At 38.3% G+C, this 16,717-nt stretch overlaps 1 protein-coding gene across 2 annotated transcripts in view; it reads right to left on the bottom strand.

Moving 5' to 3' along the window:
* The window catches only part of ROR2 (receptor tyrosine kinase like orphan receptor 2), a 158,939-nt gene that overhangs the window by 12,707 nt on the left and 129,515 nt on the right, over positions 1–16,717 (bottom strand). The gene's annotated exons all lie outside the window — the stretch shown is intronic.

Genomic DNA, 16,717 nt, shown 5'->3' with positions numbered 1-16,717 from the left:
CAAAAGACAGGTTAGGATTTTATAAGCAGCAGTCTAGCTGTCCCCAAAGATTTTTTGCAAAATATATTCTTATAAAAGGAGAAAACCCCTAAAGACTGTAAACCTGAAATTGTTCCATTACCCAGGTGCAGCTTTCTCCTCCCATTCTCTCTACGCCACCTTAGAAGCATAAATGAGGCACCCTATAAGTAGTTAATTAGAGAAAGAAGTAAACCAAACCCCAAGATTAATTTAAAAATCACATGCTAATAGTAATGGGATTTGACAGATGAATCTATTAAAAAGCTGTTAGATTGAGACAGCAACATAGATCTTGTTAGATCTAGCTGCACCCAGTGCAATTAGGCAAACAGTTGGTTCTCTTCCCCCACCTCTCTCTCCATTTCTTCATTTCCTGTAGCGAACAGCAGAGGAGACATTGCCAAGCTTTAATTAAAACACGAAATAATTTTGAACTCTGAATTAAGTAAACAGAATAAAAAGTAACACAGGTTTTAACCTCCTTTCCTGTTCTCTCTAGCCAGAGTCAATACCAAATTCCTCTTCTAACATGTATTTTAATACATTTTTCAATTCAATGAGGTTTTGGGCCAAATTTTACTCCCTTACATCAACATAAATATTTTGGCATAAAAGCACTAGACTAAAGGCTCAGTGGTTCAACACATCATCCCTAAAGCCCTGGTAAATAATACAGAGCTGATCCATAGATCTTAACTGTCTGAGCACTGAAAAGGGGCTTCAGAATGAGAGCTCTCTCAGAGTTAATATCTAGTATGTTGTGTATTTCCTCTGGCATGGCACAGCCTCTGTGCTAGGATTCACTAGCGTGATGGATTCACATCATGCCATCCACTGCATAATGGACCAAAAAAGGCTTAAAACATAATCTAGAAAACCATGATTCTAGACTAACCTAATCCTAGGACACCCGAAAGTTTAATCGGCTTTTGTAACTTAACAGTCACTTGAAAAGTCTAAGGTACCTCTCCCATACCAGTGATTTTCGAAATATTACTTCAATACTCTTCTGCACTTTGTACTGTATTATCTTTGGATATCAATATCTGTTTTGTCACCCATGTTTCCACTTCTCTTACAAATACGTTCACCCTTCCTTCACATGACACACGAGCAGGACAAAACTGTCGTGCATATGTGTAAACCCACATAATTTCAGCTGGGCCAAATTGGCATGAAAACCTGCTGCCTAACAGCAGCTAGCCATGCTGAGCACACCACCCAACACCTAAGCAGTACTGAGTGCAGATCGTTATTTCCAATATCTTATTCTGTCTTAGGAACCTCAGTCTGTCTCCCTGATAAAGCTCATCTCTTCAGGGAAATGTTACCACTATTTCTTAAAGTATTAACTCTTTGGCAGTGGAAGGTTGGACAGAACCGTCCATACAGTGTAGCCAAAAGCTGGAACCATTGATCACCACTCGAGCAGCATGTGTCCCTTTCCTCCCAGAAAGAAGACAGGAGGTTAAGGTCCTGCCTTAACCTGACTCAGTCCATCACACAGCTGCTAGAAACGGTGATAAGAAGTGTCTCGTGAAGTTGTTGTTGGCCTTTATTTCCCATCACAGTATGATCGTTAAATATTCATAAAGCAACATTTTGTCTACAAACTCTGAAACAAGTTCTGCTTCCACAAAGATACGTAAGTTTTTGATTATAGTGGATAAAGTCAAGGAGGAGTCTTTCAGGATCAGTGAATTTCTGCAGTGAATTCTTTCACTCCCATAACAAAACCTTTAATTTTACAACAATTGAATCATGCCCGAAGGGACAAAAATATCAAAGCACCTTTTCTTTGCCTGTTTCATGATCCTTGACCACCTCACTAGGAACTCAGCAATTCCCATAAGGAACTCAATGAGTATGAAACCCCTATTTGACCTTCTTCTCAAGAGTAAATTCATACCCCTATCCTGCAGAACAAAGTCAGCAATGTATCTAACTGAAACCGTACATCACACTTCAACTCTCAGTGCAGGGCTATCTTGCCAGCACAAAAAAACCAAAAACAAACCAAAAACCCCCCACCAAACCTCTATAAAAAACAACACTTCAAACAGCATGGGTTTGGTGTCAAAACCAGTGTGATCTCTTACTTAGCTCAGTTTATTTATTTCTGTCAAGAACTTCTAAATACAGCTTAGATACCATATATACACACATATGCTTCCCTCTCCCATGTTATAGTCAACTGCTGATTAAACTAAACTGGATATGACCATTACCATGGATGCAAGCAAAATTAAACAGTAACCTGATGTCAGATGCTCTGGTAGAAGCTGGGCTGTTATTCTACATGCATCTTTGCCAGGTCAGGGAACTCAGTGAGTACAGTTTGAATACTACTAGTGATCAAGGGGACAAAATTACATTAGTCTTCTTAGGAAAACAGTTGATTTCAACAAAGCTGCAGAAGTGACAGCAGTTAAATCTCCTTACAGATTACTCTTTCCTTTGGCTACATGTGAACTCAGCGCATGGTAAAACATCTACAGCAAAAAGCAAGCTGGGGGGAATCTAGTAAAACAGCACAGAAGCAGCATCATGCTCAGTTCAAACAGGAGTTTTTGGAACCACGTGTGGCTTTGATTTGTGTTCCAAACCATATGCCAACAATTTAGTTGCTGATCAGAGCAAGAGTTAAAAGCTGTTGAAAATAGGCAGAAATACTGACTCTTCAATTTCCTGCTGCTTGAGCTGTAAAGTCTGCTGTGATCAAGAACCCTGGTAAAAACAGAAATCTGACTCCACAGGAGTAATCCAGAAGAGTTAAATTTGTTTCACTTGCAGAAATCCTACAAGCTAACCGCCATAGGTACTTTTCTACCTTTCTTCTTTATTGTTTCTTTCTGAATGCTTCAAGGTGGCATAACTTTTTCTCACTAGTGATTTTCTTCCATTTTTACATAACTAAAAACAGAGTCAGAGACATCCTATGTGTTGAACTTATTTTTTCACCTTTGTTGGAGGGGAGTCTCAAACACAGTGCACCTGGAACATGAATTTTCTGACAACTCGATTAGAGTGGATGTAATGTATATTCTCCTACTGAGAGAACTCTCCTCTCAGCTACTTGTCAGATGTTTGACCAGAGTTAGGATTTAAAAATTAAATGGTAAAGAATCTGTAAAGACAGACCTTCTATTCCTAGAACTGCAACTTCCATTTTTTAGGATAAACGCCATTAGTTTTCCAGGCCCATAAGGTCATCTTCTGCCAGAACATAAAAGTTAAGAACTAGTCTTTCTAATATAAAGCTAAGCAGGAGAACCTTTTATTTTGGGCATGCACAAGTAAAACCAAAACACTGATACTTCTTTTATGTACAATGTGGGGTGTCTCTAATATTGACCAGATTTTCCAGGTCTGGAAACATCTTGAAGAACCAAGCACTGATAAGATATTTACAAGTTCCTTATCACACATGCACTGCACCATCTGATTAAACACAGCCTGCCTTCAGGTTTGTGGGCAGAAGTCTGTATGAAATGGAGAATTAAGCAAACAAGCAATGTAGAAGAAAGATACAGATTCAGTGGCATGCTGCCAGTTGACTCTCCTCCCACTGACAGAAACCATATTTTCCAGGGACATCTGTGTCTACAAAGGAAGCACTAGAAGAACCATGTGCCTCTGAATAGCAATAAACTCAGCATGCATAAATAGGAATATGCCTAGGTGGAGGTCATGCAAGACTTCCATAAGGTAGATATCTCCTCTAGAAGCATATGGAGAGATTTCTAGGTGTACTGCATGTGCTGCAAAAACATACTGAACATCGCCATCCCCGCTCTCGTGTTAAGCATTACTTTAATTTCACATGTGACACAGAAAGAATACTGAACAAAAGCCTACAGAAGAAAATACCTAGGAAACAAAGAGGCTTTTTTTAACGGAAAATCTGAAATGCTGAAAGAATACGTCTGGGCACAATACACTGTATGATAGCTATGTAACACAATCTATTGTATGCAACTGGCACAGCTGAACAGTCCAGAGGGCATATGAAACAAAAAAAGTCCCAGTAAATAAAAGGCAACCATGGAAACTCTGTTCAGTACTAAAATCACCTTGTGAAGTACATAAGTCTGATGATAGCTTTCAGTATGTATTTGGTGCCCCTGAAAACATAGCGAGTGCAGACCTAGTAGTTTTGCTGAAAAGTAGAGAAAACACATGAAGGCGTAACAATCTTTAGCAAGGGTTGGTGAAGGGAGTTGAGAGTTACTAGATATTTATTTGCTAGTAAGATACCTTTTCTTCTGATTTCATCCCAGAAACTTAACTTATAAAGAAAATAGAAACTTGTAGGTTAAATCTATTTTCCTGAAAATAGAAAAGGTGCAACAATGGATCAGCCATCAAAAGAAACTCAGAAATCCTCCACAAAACTCAGAAAGAAAAACTGTTCTGAATGGATACATTAAAAAACCCAACTAATTTAACAATAACATACCAACCTACCCTTGTAATAAAATGAACAAAAATGTTATTTAAAACTATAATTTGAGAACACTTTATTTTAATATATTTAAATAATAAATTTAGAAGTTATTTGGAGGTATACTTCCTCAGCTTACACTTTACCAAAGTAAACAATACTAAGCCAATTCATAGAATATAATGTAATATTCCTGAAGTTAGTTTTAAAAAAGATAGTAGAAACTGTGTTACAGCAGTTTCCTGCAAGCAAACTAAATGCAGTTAAAATTTCCTATAAATTTTCCCACAACAAACAATGAACTTGAAGTTTTGACTCTCTTTCATCTTGTCCAGTGATTAAACAGCTTTTAAATAAAAAATGTTAAATACTAAGAGAGGATATTAGTACTCCCCTTCATATTCCATTACAAGCGGAGTTTCAAAGCAAGGAAAAATGCACAGAAAACCACAGTTAGTGACAGGTGAAGGAAAGGACAAATTATTTATATCATCTTTTTTGCTATGGGTAGATAAATGCAACGTTTGGTATATGGTCACTCATCTTGAAGGAAAATCTCAGAGTTTTTGATAGCTACAGCTTGAAAACTGATGGCAGAAGCCGCATAAAGCAGACAGTTATAATCAACAGTAAGATCACAGAGAAAAGGACAGGCATCGTATTTCAGATTCTGAGTTTACTCAGCCTGGTGTGTGGCTACTTCATAAACATAGAGCACACAAGTTAAATGACCTGCAATACAAAGAATTAAAGGAATAAAGGGTTTACGTTTAATCAAACAGAAGCAAATAACTCTGACTTGTGAAATGGGCATTATAAAGGGCTACACTAAAAAAATCAAGATTTTCTGTTTTTAATATACATATGTATTTATGGTTTGTTTATACTGCATCTCAAAATCAAGACCTCTTACAATCTGGCCTTACAGCCCTTGTAATTTGTTACCCTTACTCTTAACATGTATCATATCGTAATGCCAGGGAGTGAACTCAACTCACAAGGGGATCACTTTTCGATGGCTAAAATGAGTTCATGTCTCCAAATACTCCCTCCCTCCCACTGAAACAGGTCACAGAGAAGATCTGAGAGGAGGGAAACATACTGCCCTTGTCATATGCCATATGACATCTATAAAATTTGCCTCCTGTCAAAAACGTAGTGAACTTATATTAATGTTACTATAGAAAAATACCTGATACTTTCCGGTCAGGTTTGTATATTTATATATGTATTTGTGTATTTATATATGTATATATTTGTATATTTATATTCCCTTTCAGGGAAAATATCAAATAAAACACTCAATTTCTCGTGTCACCATGAATTAAAATTTGTCAAGAGTGTTGTCATTTAAAGTAAAGGTTACAATAGGCGATAAAATTGCTTCTTCTCATAGGCCGCCTGTTGTGGACAGGAGATCAATGGAAGTTTTACTACTGACATTCAAGGCAACAGGACTGGAGTATAAATAGTATAAATATTTGATGGAGGAAAACAATGGGATTTTTCAAAACCAGTATTGCCTGAACTATTACTGTTCATCCGTTGAGAAGGGTTGGGCTAATGCCAGGTGCTCCTGACATCGCCCATAACTTCTGCCCATATAGGGCAGAAATTCAGTACTACGCATAAATAGGTTGGAGGTTTTAGCGAAGTTTCCAAAACCCAGGTGTACAGGAAAACCTCAAAAAAACTCAACCCACAAACCATAAAACACCAAAAAGCCCACACTTGCACATCTGTGTCCTGCCTGCTGAAGCCAAGGATGGCAGGGACAACTTCAGTGCTGCATTGGTGAAGTTGCCTGGATGGAGGCACCCTGTGCCTGCGTCTTGGGAGAAGGGCTCAGGCTTCCTGCCCTGTCTGTTTCCATGCTCTAAACAAACAGTTTCATTCTCTGACCAAAGGTTTATCTGCAAATAACCCACCTTTCCGGCACTTAAAATCATTTGTTTGCACATCTTTACCCACGTCTAAAGATCAGCACTCCTGGGATATCAGAAAATACCCATTGAACTCATGGGTTAACACCTCAAAGACAGACTTCAATAAAATAGAAGAGGGATGTAAAAACTTTTCATATACACTAAAGGAATGTAATAAATAGTATCAGAAAAGAAGGAGAGTCTAGTGTTAAAAAGTCAAAAACTAACAGGCAGGGGAATTTGTATGAATAGTCATAGCTCAGTTGAAGTCAATGGACCTATGACAATTTACACTCACCAGGGATATGGCCCGTGAATTTTGCTACCAGATGCTCATCGAGTGTAACAACAGATCCCAAAAGCAAGATTCCCTTAAGTCTAGCATACAACTCAGATAAATATTAACAAATAGCCTTTACTTTTATGTTTTTATCTGAAAAGTAGCACATAACAGAATCCCTAAAAGCAAGTACTTAAGTATTTGTAAGTATAGTAAAAAAGCAAGTACTGTCACATTTACTGAACAGAGCAATTGTCCTGCATTTGATTTGAATGTTTATCTGCCAGCTCCTAAAAAAGCACGTTGTGAACTGAAACTCCAGATTCAATATCTAAGATCAGCAAAAAATAACAGTTGATCTTTATTTTACTGATTCTACTAAATGATAAATTTCTTAATGTTAATCATAGGATTTGACATACCTTTTTAAGCCAGGTATAAAGTAATTCATTGAAATGTCACTAGTAAAAACACAGCTGCAAATTCACTTAGTGTTTGTCACAAACTAGAGAAACCTAAGTTGTTTGTCAAAGAGCAACTTGCAAACAACAACCTTATTTTTAGCCTTTTGCAGTTATTTCCACAAGGGATTATAAAATCAGTATTTTTAAACACAAAATTCAGGCTCCAAAGTCGGTCTTTAAAACATAGTCCAAATAACGTTTTAAACATATATTCCGATGTAACCATGAAAGGAGGATTCTTTTAATGCAATGTATTTTAAAAGCATTTAAACAAAAGACACAGGGAGAACATCAATAAGGTTTAAGCATATAATTATGAACCAAATTGTTCCACTCACTAGGCATTGTCATAAGCGGCTGTCAGGTCTCCTAGCTGAGCTGTGTCCTTGCTAAAAGATATCACATTCAATTATTGAAGTGGATGAAATCACCGCAGAATGATTGCTTTTGTTTCTTTCACAGAATCATCCTTCATCAATCCTATAACGATACCCAGCACAGCCCTCACCAGCAAAGAAGTAAGAAAGAACTGAACTTATAAATAATTGTGTCAGGATGCTCATTAGATAACACTACATGCTGCTGTGGTTTCATGGTATCACAGGCATTCACATACTTGTTATTGCTTTACATATTTAGAAAAGTTTTCAGAGTAACCAAAGCTGTTGCTGTTCCCAAGTACAGTAATCACGGACAGAAGTATAGACATGGGTGGCAGGATGGATCTTGCTACAGTAACCTGTGTAAAACAGTCAAAGAAGTAAAGCTAAACAAGGACATCTAAGTCTGCAAGGAACAGAGGTTTGTTCCTGAAGGTATAACCAGCCATAATCCTCTGATTACTACACGTAACTTCAAACAGATGATTAATATTACTTCTACCTACGAACTCTCTCTTTCAATTTACTCAATGACATTTTGTTTGCAAATTTTGTAAATTCTCCCTCAGCTTTCACAGGTGTCAGCGTGTTTGAATGAAATATTGAGATCAGGTGAGTCAGCTGGCAAACCAGGGAAGGCTGCAGGTCTGTTTTGCTGAGTGTCAGATATTTTTAACAGAAACATCTCTGTTACGACCAGGGTTACGGGAAAATTGGGAAAAAAACACCAACCCTTCAAAAAACTAATTTCAACATATGGGAACACAGGCCTTGTCATGCAGCATTCCAGCTTCTCGCTCACCAAAGATTCCTTATGAGTCTCCCTCCCCACCCCTTTTTTTAAAGGCAAGTTATCCCTCTCAGAGTGTTACAACTGTCTAACAAATTGTCTCCCTCTGACACGCTGAAGGAAAAAAAACAGGGCCAATGAGCCCTCTGAAGAGCCTCAGACAAGCAGTTCCCTATTCCCCCAGCTGCCAGAGGAAAGCAAAATTCTTCTTTGCTTTTATCCTTCCTTCTCCTGCCATGTCACCCTGAGTAAGTACACACAGGTCAGCTCCAAAAAGGTCTTGGAAAGTTTACCAGCTGAAAATGTTATTATAATTGCTGTTGTATCCAGGTAGCAATAAAACTGGTAGGGGGCATCCCAGGCAGGGCTTCAGCAATGGGGCTGCCAGTCCCCTGGGGTCAGCTTAGAGGATGGAGGGCTCTACCTGGGCTACGCTGAAGGAGGGATGTGACTGAGAGGGCGGAGCTAAGAGGCCATGTTGACTGCCCAGGGGGATGAGAAAGCCATCGAGGTGAGAAAGAAGGAGCAAGGGCAGCTTTGATGTCTGTGATGCCATAGGAGGGAGGGAGGGATATCAGCGCTCAACAAGGGGGCTGCTTCGGGGATAGGTGTCCCTTTTTATGCCTGGGAGTGGGTGAGAGAAGGGCAGCCTGATCTTGCCTAGCACAACCCTCAACGCCCCTCCTTAAAAGCCACCCAGGAATAAGCATGATATAATAAATTCTTTAAAAAAAAAAAAATCCTTCAATTTTCAGGTAGATAGTCGTGCATTGTGATTCACCTACACAGGTAGATTTTTCTGCTGAAATAGAAATTTTATTGTTATTGTTTAAAATCCCTTGATGGATTTTTATACGTATGCCAGGAAGACAGGTAGGAGATAGAAAGTCTAGAAAGAAAAGAAGACTAAGGAAGCATCTTCAAAAATAGCCAGTTATGTAAATCCAAATAGAAGGGGTCATTTCACGAAAGACAAAGCAATAATTTAAAACAAAAAACTAAATCCTATGGAAGTGCCTCAAGCTTTCCGTTTGTTTTTGGTTTTCTTTTTTCTTTTTATTTTAATTGAATGATGGAAAATATAAGTTTTCTGTAAGATGCTTCCTAGCTTTTTGGTAGAGGTTAAAAAGCTAAGACATTTTTGTGAAAAAAAAAAAAAAAAATGCTTAAAACCCATTATTAATTAAAAATTATTTAAGAATTAAAAATGTTTTAACTAACCATGTCATTAAAAATGCAATCACTTATTAAAAGTATCTGAACAAATGAAAAAATTAAAATAACTACTAGTATAATTTTTTTCTATCTTCTTTTTTTTTAACATATCAAAGGCAGGTTTTCTATTTCATCTAACACAGATTATACACCTGATAGCAGAGAGCTTTGTAAACCAGCCAGAAATTATCATAGCATCATCTATAAATTGGTTACATAATTATATGTACATGCAAGTGTTCATATTCAAAGTCTTTCATAGAACATTTTTATTAAAACTACAGAAACAGCAACTGTTTATAACCTTGTAACACTGGAGGGTTAGTTTCACAGTAATCTTTGCAGTCTTAACAAAAAATTAGTGTATTCCGTTTATCAGAAAACCCCAGCATCAACTAAATTACTTCATTAAAAACGTCTAAGCAACAATATTAAATACTTGTTAGATTTTATATTGCTTTTTATAGATAAATATGAACTGCTTATTCTACGCAATGTTACAGAAAGTTACAGTTTGTGAATACTTCCCAATGTTAGAGGCTGTTTTCATAGCTGCTCTTAACTTTGTAGAACTTATTTTAGCTGAAATTTTCCACCGTTCAAAGATGATTTTTTTTTTTAATTAAAAAAAATGGTTCATGTATTTCAAAAGATGAGGTAAGAGAAAATTACCATTTTTCTCTTTGGAAAAAAAAAATTAGACCAAAAAAACCCAAAACCACTACCAGGAAAAGGAGCAGCCATTTTGTTGTGATGCTACCATGTTCTTCTGATTTTGAGCAGACACCTGAGACTTGCTGGAACACAGCTTTTGCTGTTCCCATGAAACACTACCCAAATTTGTCCAGCCTTTACGTCGTTTCCATCTTCATGTGCTCAGTGCAGCCTACGAGAATGTAGCTGATACATTCTCCAAAGACTCTGTCTACAGCAAGCTTTGCAGATGTGAGAAAATAAAACTGCTTGGCACCCTTATCAGGGCTAGTGCTTAAGGTTAATTGAGGCAATAGTATGAGGAGTTTGCTGAGGGCCCAGCAGGACAGGGGCTATCAAAGTGGGAGGAAGAGGCAGGTCAGGGATGTATGAAGGGGCTACCACCAGGACAGCAACAGTCCTCCAAAACCTGGATCAAAAACCCAATGTTTTTGGTGTCTCACCATTTCTTTCTGTCAATAGATGAGTAAGTATATGTCTCCTCTTCTGGGCTGGTCTGTACTGAAGACAGCAGGCTATTATTAGTGCTATCCGCTTGTGAGCTGGCTCCAACAACAAATGTCTGGGTGGTGCGGCTAAGGAATCCAGAACTCATGAAATAATTTTGGTGTATCATCATAATGCCACGTAATAGGATTGTTGATTTTTTCCAAATTAGGAAAATTAGCTTTTTCTGTGCAGGAAATTCTATGCCAGTTTCAATCAAAGCCTCTGGAGTTCTCAAGAACTGAAATTAAACAGGCACTCTTCTACTTCAGCCACTGGAAGAGGGTAGAAACCAACAAACTTTGGCTCTGCAGCTATCCTTTGTTAGGGCTGGGGGCACAGCACCCTGAATCACCCAAAACTGCTGGGACGCCTGGGTATCCACCCAGCCCTCATGTAATCCTGAATGATAATTTCCCCTTACTTTTCTTCCTTTGGACTTAAAGCCACTTACTGAATCTTTATCAGACCTCATTTCCAAAGACTTATCTCTTCTTGTTTTTATTTTTTTCAGTGTATAACCAACTAATGGCTGAATGTTACATTTTTTAATTTAAATCTTTGCACACTATAATAGTGGACACTGCTTTGTATCTCAGGCAAAGCAAAATAGTTCGCATTCCAAAATCAGAGTTATAATTTGTTTTTAGATGCCACACACACAGTGCTACGCAAACATTATTAGCTTGAGAGGCAGTGAATGGCAATTGTACCATCACCGCAGCTCTGTAAATTAGTCTAATCAGGTTTTATATTAATAAACTCTTCATGAATCAAAACATGTAGAAAACTCAGTTGGGAAATCAAATGCTTCTCCAAGTTTAGCATTTCATCGTTCAGTTCTTAATGCTTGAAAACTGTGATCCTGTATATACTGATATAACTGTCAGTCTGAATGACAGAGAATTTAAAAGTACAGTGATCACCCATTGCACAATCTTCCTGAGTGCCTGAGTCTTGGAACTATTGGTTTAGTAATACACTTGTGCTTTTCTCTCTTCTTAATCTAATGCTGAAATAAAAAATATGTAGCTAAAATTTGTTAACCCTGAGGTTGTCTTTTCCACATTAATTACCAAACACAGCATGAACATGCTACCTTGCAGCTACCAAGAAGAAAGGGGGAATATCGCCACAGCAACTCAGAGTCAAAAAGCAGCTGCAGTTTTAGCTTAGTTAACACAGTGCACTCACAAGCATGCTTTTGTTCTAAGTTTCAGGTTCCTGTGTAATTTAGCAGATCTTACAGCCCAGAATATGTTTTTATGCAACATGTAATGTTTTATGGTTTAACTCGATCTTAAGGGTCTTTTTCTATGTAAATGATTCTATGATTTTATGTAATAAACTATAATCTATTGCAGAAGAAAGTAAAAAGACAGTCTGCACTCCTTCTGTTGAAAGCATAGAAGATTTGTCACTATGTGAAACAACATTTTCTTATGCTGCTTGCTGCTGAGACAGACTCCTCTCTGGAGGAAAAACAGACTCTTTCTATTTTGGGGATTGAGGTAACGTTGCATGTGGCCTTTGGGGAGGTATAAGGTGCTCTGGGTGAAGAAATAACTGAATGGCAGGGCTCAAGGAGTTGTGGTGAATGGGGCTACAACTGGCTGGTGGTCAGTTGCCAGCAGTGTTCCTCAGAGTTCAACTCCAGGGCCAGTTCAGTTCAATATTTTTATCAATGATCTGGAGACAGGAGTCAAATGCACAGTTGGTAAGTTTGCTGCTGATAGTAAACTGAGAGGTGCTATTGACTCTCTTGAGGGACAAAAGATCACTTGCAGAGGGATCTAAATAGCATTGGACAATCATCAATGGCATGAAATTTAACAAGACCAAATGACAGCTTCTGCACCTGGGACAGAAGAACACCAGACAAAAGCAGAGAGGACTGGCTGGAGAGCAGCCCTGCAGAAAGGGATCTTGGAGTGTTGGTTGACACTAAGCTCAATATGAGCCAGCAGTGTGCCCTGGCAGCCAAGAGGGCAAACTGCATCCTGGGGTACATCAAACACAGCATAACCAGCTGGTCAAAAGAGGTGATTATCCCATTGTATTTAGCCTTGGGACGGCCTCACCTTGAGCACTGTGTGTGGTTCTGGGCCCCACAATTTAAAAAGGTTACTTTTTCAAGGTTAAGGTACTTGAATGCATCCAGAGGAAGGCAACAAAACTGGTGGAAGGGCTGGAAGGCATGGGGAGTGGCTGAGTCTCTGAGCTTGTCTCGTTTGGAGACAAGAAGGCTGAGTGGTGACTTCATTGCTCTCTACAGCTTCCTGAGGAGGGGAAGAGGAGAAGGAGGTGCTGATCTGTTCTGCCTTGTATCCAGTGACAGGACATGTGGGAATGGTTCAAAGCTGCATCAGGGGAGGTTTAGACTGGACATTAGGAAGCAGTTCTTTACCAAGAGGGTCGTCAAACACTGGAACGGTCTTCCCAGAAAGGTGGCCAATGCCCCAAGCCTGTGAGTGTCTTAAAAAGAGGCATTCGGACAATGCCCTTCATAACAGGCTTTAACTTTTGGTCAGCCCTGAAGCAGTCAGGCAGTTGGACTACATGATTGTTGTAGGTCTCAGCCAAGGGGAACCATTCCATTCTATCCCATTCCATCTCTACTCACTGTTTTGCAATCTGGAACTACTTTATTCGCATTAGGCAGGTGAAAAACACTGAGTTTTTTCAAGGTAATTTTGCAAAACTGATTCAGAGAAAAGTATCAGGATTTCTATATGCAGGTCAGCCTGCTGAGAGTGTCCCACTGAACTGAAAAGAAAGATTTTCCAGCTTGAAGCAGAGGTAAATGTGGTTTCTGGCCCTCAAATGGAACTGTTAGAAAACCCGGGGTGAGGGAGGCAGGTAGGGGATGGGGAGAAAGTATGTGTATGTGTGTGAACACATAAGTATAAAAACAAAGTTTCTGTGATATATCAAACATTGTTTATGTTCCACTGATGTAATTCTGTGTTATTATCAGATTGACAAAAATGAGAAATGGGACACTTATAATTGACATTTTTGAGGAGCATAAGAGAGACTGCTGATGAGACATGCTTCCTGCACCTTTCTATTTAGAATACTATTACCTCAAATACTTCAGATTTTGGACTTAACAGAGCAGTACCAATTTAAAAGAGCAGATTTCCTTAGTATATTTTCTTTCTCCTTTTTTTTGAAACAATGTCTTCTATCACTCTTAATGTTATTTAGTTTTGAATGGAAATGTTCAAACTTTATCAGTTTGTACCATCTGTTTTACCTTTTCCCAAGTACACTAAATTAGTTGCAACTATAGTTTGTTTGGTTCTTTCAGACTGAAACAGAGAAGAAAATAATACAAAAGTAGGGAAAAATTAGCCATAAAGTCATAAAAATGGAAAGGATGATTTATGATGTGGTATTACAACATTATCTCATTTTGTTAAATTACCTACTTTTCTTTAGAATAGTGTTCCTTTATCTTTGTGTCTAACTACAACATTCACCCTTTCCCTGTATGCACTTAGAGGCTATTCAGTATCCTAAGGAACTCTAATTAAACTCAATGTGGCATCAAATGCTGACAGGAAGTCTCAGGGACATATAACTGTCCTTTTGTAGCACATACAATAAATACTTTGAAAGCCATTTAAGCTACTGAACGAAGGAGAGAAGGAGAGGGAGAGAGGGAGGAAGTAAAATCAAAACAAACGAAAGATTGCTGGTTACATCAGGGGTGTCCAACAGCTGCAGTAGCTACTTGCCAAAAGTCCAAGGGCCATTACTACTTTGAATATCAATTTACATATATCCTTAAATGGATTAACAAATGTTTTATTTCGTTTGCAACTTCTTTGGTAGTTTAATACAAATTGATTCTTTGAGCTGCCCAAATATAAGCATCTGCTCTTGATCTGGAATTTGCTGGAAGAGGGCATGTTGGGGTCACATATTTACAAAGTCAGAGTTGTATTTGGCTTTTTGCCATATATTTCACATCTCAGAGTTGCACCTTACAGCTTGCCTGATAGGATAGCCTGCTGGCTATCAAAAACCTAACCACTGCTCTGCAGAGTAGGAAGCAGACTCTCCCAGCACAGAGGCTATGGGTAAATTCTCCCTTAAAGAAACCATTGACTTCCTTTAATACCCACCTACAAACTGAATTTCTAAATTTTGGAAAGCAGAACTCTTAGAAAAGAAAGTGTTTGTGTGCTTTGATGTGCTGCATGCTGTAGACCCACATATAAATGCAAAGTGGTAGGCTTTACATCCATTATGCTCTTGATACAAGCCATTTAAAAGTATCTTGACAGTACTGCTTATCACAAGTGGGAAGGTGCTTCCTGACATTTAACCCTAGGTTAGCTTAACTGTAAGAGTAGATGTAAGTGTAACTAATGGCTTCTTATTCCTAAGCTACTCGGAAACCTTGCCCAACAGCAGAGAAGTCCCATAGGGCTGCTTTCTTCTCTTTGCAACCAGGCTCTCTCAGCAAAGCAGTGCAAAGTAGATGCATTACACCATAAGTCTCGGGCATTTAATTTATACAGTAGCACAAAGAAACTAAAGATTTCCTGGAGGTTTATTTTAATCACCTTTGCATATGCTTGGCTTCCCTTTTGTTTTGGGGGGTTTCTGAACAATATGGATTAGCAAGCATAACAGGTTGAAACAAACTAATATCCTTTTTTCTAAATTCCTTGTCAGCTTCTTTCCTTTGTTTTGCCCTTCCTTTGAAGGAAAGGAAAAAACGACCACTTGCAAATAGTTTCCCCAGAGAATAAGTTGCAGAAATACAGACACTTGTGTCTAATCCAACATGCTATGGATATTAGTTTAAATACCCATCTGGCTTTTAAAATTAATCAATTTTGTAAGCATATATTCAGTTTATACTTCTATCACAAAATCATATGAAATGCATTAGATTGATCGTCATTTATGTACTAGAGATTAGAAAAGATTTAAACTGAAGAAATAACATATTGTGGAAAAAAGCTGGGATCTGGTGTTGTGCAAAGCAACCCCAACCAGTACTTCCACTGTTTTTTAACCCTGCCTTGACTTACACAGATTTTAGGTTTTTAATGAGAAAAAATCTATTTTTTGAAACACAAAAGTAAGATTAGGATAAAAATTTCCCAGTTTCCATTACAAAATAGAGGGACAACATCTTCTGAGTGTACTCTACAGCTCTGGACAGCCCAGAGTATAATTTTTAGTTATATGTTATTGATGACATGGTATACTTATGAGCCCTACTAGACTATATCCTACATAGCTAGAGCGAAAACAATAACTGTACTGAAAAATTACACTCTAAAATAGATAAGAGAGAATAGAGTATGTAAAATGTTTTAGTGCAGCCTTGGTTTCAGTTCCCTCCTTCATCTGCAAATTTCCTGTCTCAGCCTGAGACTCTCAAAGGACACTTAAACCAATAGCACCAGAAGCAGACCTGAGATTGTGGATCAAAATTCCCTGAAAGGAGCCCCAATCCCACATCAGAGTGAAATACAGCCTCCTCCCAACCTTGAAAGAAAAAAAGGAAACTAACACACAGGGTCTAGGAAGGAATTGTAGCATGTTCCAGCCAGATCCCCCAGATTGTATTGTCAGGGAGCCAGAAAATCTGCCAAGGCAAACTCGTGCTGTTTAACGTAGACCAGCCTGAGATAATCTGTGCCTCAGTTCCTCATTCATAAAATAGGAATAACATTCCATGCTTTATGGGAAGAAAATGTACCCTAAACATTTCAAAGTGATTTGATCCCATAATAGAGGAAGGCAAAAAGTTCCCAAGATCGACCATCTCCATTTGATGTACAAAACAAGGAGAGAAAAAGGTTAAACAACTTGCTGCAATCACACATGGAGACAGGAGAACAGCCAGAAATTGAATCCAGACCTCTAAAATTACAGTCCAGCATTTTAATCACAAAATCCTTCTTCTTCCTTGATTAAAACAGGAAACCAGAACACTAAGTATGTGCTTATTCTGTAACTTCAACATGTT

This window comes from Chroicocephalus ridibundus, chromosome Z (genome assembly GCF_963924245.1).
Source record: "Chroicocephalus ridibundus chromosome Z, bChrRid1.1, whole genome shotgun sequence".
NCBI lineage: Eukaryota > Metazoa > Chordata > Aves > Charadriiformes > Laridae > Chroicocephalus > Chroicocephalus ridibundus.
This window is presented reverse-complemented; position numbering and strand designations above follow the sequence as displayed.